This window comes from Artemia sp. Qi Xiang Cuo, chromosome 4 (genome assembly GCF_049724085.1).
Source record: "Artemia sp. Qi Xiang Cuo chromosome 4, ASM4972408v1, whole genome shotgun sequence".
Lineage (NCBI taxonomy): Eukaryota > Metazoa > Arthropoda > Branchiopoda > Anostraca > Artemiidae > Artemia > Artemia sp. Qi Xiang Cuo.
The window spans coordinates 52,791,132-52,798,360 of NC_142797.1; positions in this window are offsets into that span (position 1 = coordinate 52,791,132).

The window sequence follows — 7,229 nt, forward strand, 5'->3', positions numbered from 1 at the left end:
CATCATTATACGATACAAAATCAGCTATTATGCAATATGGTATTTTCATTTGCTTAGCTATTTTTTAAATTCAATTTTAGAACCTGGTTTTGGCATGATGATGTCAGGATCTTCACAATTGTCCTTATAGAATATTTTTCAAACTTTTGTCCTTCTATGAAATGTCTTCCACAGTAGGTGCAAAGATAAATTTTTGATTTATGTTTAGTAATTTGAGCTTTCAATAATATACTTAAATCTTTAATTAAAACACAATGACTATCAAAATAGATTAAATTAATCACATGTGCAGCCGATTTTTCATTGATCTTAGTTTTAGGAATATGAGCTCTAAGCACTTTACTTTCATTTATTTCAAATAAAAAAATTTTAGTATTATATTTGTTTTCAAATTTATAAATATCTTGAATATCCGTTGGAAAATTAGTAGTCTCTTTATAGCTGAATTCATTTTCATGTTTTTGATAGTTTGACAGTCTGTCTACATGATTTAGCGAGTATTGACCAAAGAAAGCATTTATTATCATTAACTTTATATTAACGCAAAGCTCCTTTTTTATGAATTAGGGCAATTATTAATAAGTACCTCCCATGTAATTTGGTAATTTTGTCATTCTATAATCAATTCCAACGACTTTTTCAAATTTAAGATTTATCTGGGTGTATTCTCTAGGATAGTCTATGTATATTCCCGATATTACTATTTAGATGTATTGTTCGATGTCGCTATTTTTATTAAAAATCCAGGAATAGCTATGGTGATGGATAGGTTCGAGTTCTTAATTATTCTTCTGAGAATAAAATATTACACGTATTGTAAATTGAACTCTGTAACTATCTCTATCATTCATTCTATTTTTTAAATTTCTAACAACAGAGTCAAAAAGTGATCCAAAATCAGCTATGTTTGCAGTCCTTGAAATATCAACTGTAAGGGAATTTTCTCTAATCCATAGAATACTTCGATTATTATCGTGTTCTTCTTCTTTAAACATGTACTCTGGAATATCAGGAGCTTCACTTGCTTTTTTCTTATTTATAAATAAATTCGAAATTTCAATATTCCATTCCTTATTAACACTCTCTCTACCATATAAATAGTAGGAATGACCTAATGACTCCCAAACTTATATAATTTACTCATGTATTATTGATCTACGAAGGGGGAAAGATTTCTGAGAGCTTGATTTACATAAAAGAAGGGGAGAGAATTTTTGAGAAATTGATTTGCATAATCGAAAGGGAATGTATTGATCCATGAAAGGGGAATTTATTTCGGGACTCTAAAGAGATAAATGGTCTTTACTGACAGAGATAAGTTAATATTCTATTTTTAAATATGATTTCTCAGATCTTTAGTGACAGAAATAACTTAATATTCTATCAAAACAATAATAGTGTGGCTAGCAACACCTTCGAGATGAGTAGATTAACTCGGGAAAGGGTCTCCTAGGAATTTCAAATGTGACAGTGCAGGGATGCCGAAACAAAGGAACACGCAGAAATTAAGTTTAGGGGATTATTTGGGTGAAAACGTTTGAGACATTTTAGAAGATGATTTGGGTGAAACAGTTTGAGACATTTTAGAAGATGATTTTGGGTGAAACTCTGTGGTCGTTATAATACATAAGTTCCATTTGAACAGTGTTGTGAGGTCCCCTACCCCAACCCCAAAGGGCCCCTACCCCCACCCCAAAGGGCCCTATCCCCCCGGGCCCACAAGGGCCCCCTGGCCACCAAAGGCCCTCCGAGCCCAAAAGACCTCCCCGGGCCCCAAAATCCCCCCGGCCCCCCAAATTCCCCCGGGTCCTCAAAGGCCTACTTGGTTCCCCAAGGCTCCCCTGGACCCCCAAAGGCCCCCGAGTCCCCAAAGAGCCCTCCTCCCCACTTTTTCCTCCCTCCAATCTTTGAATTTTTGTTAAGTTTTTTAGGACTGAATTTTTTAGACTTAGAAATTATCCAACATTTTTCCGGTTTTTTCTTTAACCCATTGGCATAGAGTTTTAGCCTAGAGTCTTAGCTTAGTTATATTTAGAGTTGAAGTTTAGTTTAGTTATATTTAAGAGTTTAAAGTTTTACCTTAGAGTCATAGCTTAGAGTTTTAGTTAAGAGTTTTAGCTTAGAGTTTTAGACTATAGTCTTAACTTACAGCCTATATTTGATGTGAAGGTTAGTTGGTTTATGGCTAAGAGTTTAGAGTTTTAGCGTGGATTCAAAGTTTATTGTTATAGATCGATCCTTAGCTTATTATCGTCTTTGTGTAGAGATTAGAGTTTTACAATTTATTCTTATCGGCGAGTGTTATAAGAGGCTAAGTTTGTTTATTTATAGTTAAGAATTTCGAGTTTTATCTTAGAGTCATAGCTTAGAGTTTTATTTAAAGTTGTATTTTAGTTTAGTTTTAGTTAAGAGTTTAGAGTTTTTACCATTAAGTATTAGTTTAGAGTTTTTGTTGAAGTTCTAGTTTTTTTAGTGTTAGTTAAGATTTTAAAGTTTTACCTTAGAGTCTTAGCTTAGAGTTTTAGTTAGAGTTGAAATTTAGTTTAGTTATAGTTAAGATTTTAAATTTTTTAGATTATAGTCTTATCTTAGTTTTTTTGTTAGAGTTCTAGTTTAGTTAGAGTTAAGAGTTTGGAGTTTTAGCTTAGAGTCTTAGCTTATAATTTTTAGTTAGAGTTGAAGTTTAGTTATAGTTAAGAGTTTTAGCTTAGAGTCTTAGCTTAGAGTTTTTGTTAGAGTTCTAGTTTAGTTTAGTTTTAGTTTATAGTTTAGTGTTTTTAGCTTAGAGTCTTAGATTAGTGTTTTTATTGAAGTTCTAGGTTAGTTAAGTTTTAGTTAAGAGTTTATAGTTTTAGATTAAAGTCTTAGCATAGAGTTTTAGTTAGAGTTGAAGTTTAGTTTAGTTATAGTTAAGAGTTGAGAGTTTTAGCTTAGAGTCTTAGCTTATAGTTTTAGTTAGAGTTGAAGTTTAGTTTAGTTATAGTTAAGAGTTTAGAGTTTTACCTTAGAGTATTAGCATAGACTTTTATTTAGAGTTCTAGTTTAGTTTAGTTTTAGTTTAGAGTTTTAAATTATAGTCTTAGCTTAGAGTTTTAGTTAGAGTTGAAGTTTAGTTTGGATATAGTTAAGAGTTTAGAATTTTAGCCAAGAGTCATAGCTTAGAGTTTTTGCTAGAGTTCTAGTTTAGTTTAGTTTTAGTTAAGAGTTTTAGCCTAGTCTTAGCTTAGAATTTAGTTGGAGTTGAAGTTTAGTTATAGTTAAGAGTTTAGAGTTTTAGCTTAGAGTCATAGGTTAGAGTTTTAGTTAGAGTTGAAGTTTAGTTTAGTTATTGTTAAGAGTTTAGAGTTTTAGCTTAGAGTCTTATCTTAGAGTTTTTGTTAGAGTTCTAGTTTAGTTTAGTTTTAGTTAAGTTTTAACTTAGAGTGTTAGCTTAAAGTTTTAGTTAAAGTTGAAGTTTAGTTTAGATATAGTTAAGAGTTGAGAGTTTTAGCCTAGAGTCTTAGCTTAGAGTTTTAGTTAGAGTTCTAGTTTAGTTTAGTCTTAGTTAATAGTTTTAGCCCAGAGTCTTAGCTTAGAGTTTAGTTAGAGTTGAAGTTTAGTTATAGTTAAGAGTTCAGAGTTTTAGCTTAGAGTCTTAGCTTAGAGTTTTTGTTGAAGTTCTAGTTTATTTTAGTTTTAGTTAAGATTTTAGAGTTTTAAATTACAATCTTAGCTTAAAGTTTGAGTTAGAGTTGAAGTTTAGTTTAGTTAGAGTTAAGAGTTTTGAGTCTTAGATTAGATTATTAGCTTATAGTTTATAGTTAGAGTTGAAGATTAGTTATAGTTTATAGTTTTAAATTAGAGTCTTAGCTTATAGTTTTTGTTAGAGTTATAGTTTAGTTTATTTTTAGTTAATAGTTTAGTGTTTTTAGCTTAGAGTCTTAGATTAGGGTTTTTATTGAAGTTCTAGGTTAGTTTAGTTTTAGTTAAGAGTTTAGAGTTTTAGCTTAGAGTCTTAGCATAGAGTTTTAGTTAGAGTTGAAGTTTAGTTTAGTAACAGTTAAGAGTTTAGAGTTATACCTTAGAGTCTTAGCTTAGAGATTTAGTTATAGTTCTAGTTTAGTTTTAGTTAAGAGTTTAGAGTTTTACCTTAGATTCATAGCTTTGTGCTTTTGTTCGAGTTCAAGTTTAGTTTAGTAATAGTTAAGAGTTTACAGTTTTACCCTGGAGTCTTATCTTATAGTTTTAGTCAGAGTTATATTTTAGTTTATTTTTAGTTAAGAGTTTTACATTAGAGTCTTAGATTATCGTTTTATCTAGAGTTGAAGTTTAGTTTGGATATAATTAATAGTTTAGAATTTTATCCTAGAGTCATATCTTAGAGTTTTAGTTAGAGTTCAAGTGTAGTTTAGTTTTAGTTAAGAGTTTTAGCCTAGAATCTTAGCTTAGAGTTTAGTTAGAGTTGAAGTTTAGTTATAGTTCAGAGTTTAGAATTTTAGCTTATTAGAGTCATAGGTTAGAGTTTTAGTTAGATTTGAAGTTTAATTTAGTTATAGTTAAGAGTTTAGAGTTTTAGCTTAGAGTCTTAGCTTAGAGTTTTTGTTAGAGTTCTAGTTTAGTTTTAGTTCAGAGTTCTACATTAGAGTCTTAGCTTAGAGTTTTAGTTAGAGTTGAAGTTTAGTTTAGATATAGTTAAGAGTTTAGAGTTTTAGCCTAGAGTCTTAGCTTAGAGTTTTAGTTAGAGTTCTAGTTTAGTTTAGTCTTAGTTAATAGTTTTAGCCCAGAGTCTTAGCCTAGAGGTTTAGTTAGAGTTGAAGTTTAGTTATAGTTAAGAGTTTAGAGTTTTTAGCTTCGAGTCTTAGCTTAGAGTTTTTGATAGAGTTGAAGTATAGTTTAGTTTTAGTTAAGAGTTTGGAGTTTTACCTTAGAGTTTTAGCATAGAGGTTTATTTAGAGTTGAAGTTTAGTTGAGTTATAGTTAAGAGTTTAGAGTTTTTAGCTTCGAGTCTTAGCTTAGAGTTTTTGATAGAGTTGAAGTATAGTTTAGTTTTAGTTAAGAGTTAGGAGTTTTACCTTAGAGTTTTAGCCTAGAGGTTTAGTTAGAGTTAAAGTTTAGTTTAGTTATAGTTAAGAGTTTAGAGTTTTAACTTAGAGTCTTAGCTTAGAGTTTTACTTAGAGTTCTAGTTTGGTTTAGTTTTTGTTAATAGTTTAGAGTTTTAGATTTGAGTCTTAGCTTAGAGTTTTAGTTATAGTTCTAGTTTAGTTTAGTTTTAGTTAAGAGTTTAGAGTTTTAAATTAGAGTCTTAGCTTAGAGTTTTAGTTAGAGCTCTAGTTTAGTATAGTTTTAGTTAAGAGTTTAGAAATTTATCTTAGAGTATTAGCATAGAGTTTTTTTTAGAGTTGTAGTTTAGTTTAGTTTTATTTGAGAGTTTAGAGTTTTAGATTATAGTATTACCTTAGAATTTTTGATAGAGTTAAAGTTTAGTTTAGTTATATTTAATAGTTCACAGTTTTACCTTAGAGTCTTAGCTTAGAGTTTTATTTAGAGTACTAGTTTACTTTAGTTTTAGTTAAGAGTTTAGAGTTTTATCTTAGAGTCTTAGCTTAGAGTTTTAGTTAGAGTTCTAGTTTAGTTTAGTTTTAGTTAAGAGTTTAGAGTTTTACCTTAGAGTCTTAGCTTAGAGTTTTATTTAGATTTCTAGTTTAGTTTATTTTTAGTTAAGACCATAGAGTTTTAGCCTAGAGTTTTAGCTTAGAGTTTTAGTTGGAGTTGAAGTTTAGTTTTAGTTAAGAGTTGAGAGTTTTAGCTTAGAGTTTTAGCTTGGAGTTTTCTTTAGAGTTCTAGTTTAGTTTAGTTTTATTTAAGAGTTTAGATTTTTAGATTGTAGCCTTATCTTAGAGTTTCATTTATAATTTAATTTTAGTTTAGTAATATTTAATAGTTTATATTTTTAGCTAATATTTTTAGCTTAGATTTTTAGTTAGAGTTTTAGTTAAGTTTAGTTTTAGTTAATAGTTTAGAGTTTTTACATTAGAGTCTTAGCTTAGAGTTTTAGTTAGGATTGAAGTTTAGTTTAGTAATAGTTAAGAGTTTAGAGTTTTACCTTAGAGTCTTAGCTTAGAGTTTTAGTTAGAGTTCTACTTTAGTTTATTTTTAGTTAAGAGTTTAGAGTTTTATTTTTGAGTCTTATATTAGAGTTTTAGTTAGATTTCTAGTTTAGTTTAGTTTTAGTTAAGAGTTTAGAGTTCTACCTTAGAGTCTTAACTTAGAGTTTTAATTAGAGTTCTAGTTTAGTTTAATTTTAGTTAAGAGTTTAGAGTTTTAACCTAGAGTCTTAGCTTAGAGTTTTAGTTAGAGTTGAAGTTTAGTTATAGTTAAGAGTTTAGAGTCTTAGCTTAGATTTTTAGTTAGAGTTCTAGTTTAGTTTAGTTATAGTTAATAGTTTAGAGTTTTAGCTTAGAGTCCTAGCTTAGAGTTATTGTTAGAGTTCTAGTTTAGTTTAGTTTTAGTTAAGAGTTTAGATTTTTAGCTTAGAGTCTTAGCTTAGAGTTTTAGTTAGAATTGAAGTTTAGTTTAGTAATATTTAAGAGTTTAGAGTTTTAGCTAAGAGTTTTAACCTACAGTTTTAGTTAGAGTTGAAGTTTAGTTTAGCTATAGTTAAGATTTTAGAGTTTTAGCTTAGAGTCTTAGCTTGGAGTTTTACATAGAGTTCTAGTTTAGTTTAGTTTTAGTTAAGAGTTTAGAGTTTTATATTTGCGTATTAGCTTAGAGTCTTAGTTGGAGTTCTAGTTTAGCTTATTTTTAGTTAAGAGTTTAGGGTTTTACCTTAGAGTCTTAGCTTAGAGTTTTAGTTAGAGTTCTAGTTTAGTTTATTTTTAGTTAAGAGCTTATAGTTTAAGCCTAGAGTCTTAGCTTAGAATTTTATTTATAGTTGAAGTTTAGTTTAGTTATAGTTAAGAGTTTAGACTTATAAATTAGAGTCTTATCTTATATTTTTTGTTAGAGTTGTATTTTTGTATATTTATAGTTAAGAGTTGGGATTTTTAGCTTAGAGTCTCAGCTTAGAGTTTTTGTTATAGTTCTAGTTTAGTTTAGTTTTAGTTAAGAGTTTTGATTTTTATCTTAGAGTCTTATCTTAGAGTTTAATTTATACTTGAATTTTAGTTTAGTAATAGTTAAGAGTTTATAGTTTTATCTTAGATTCTTAGTTTAGAGTTTTCGTTAGAGTTCTAGTTTTGTTTAGTTTTAG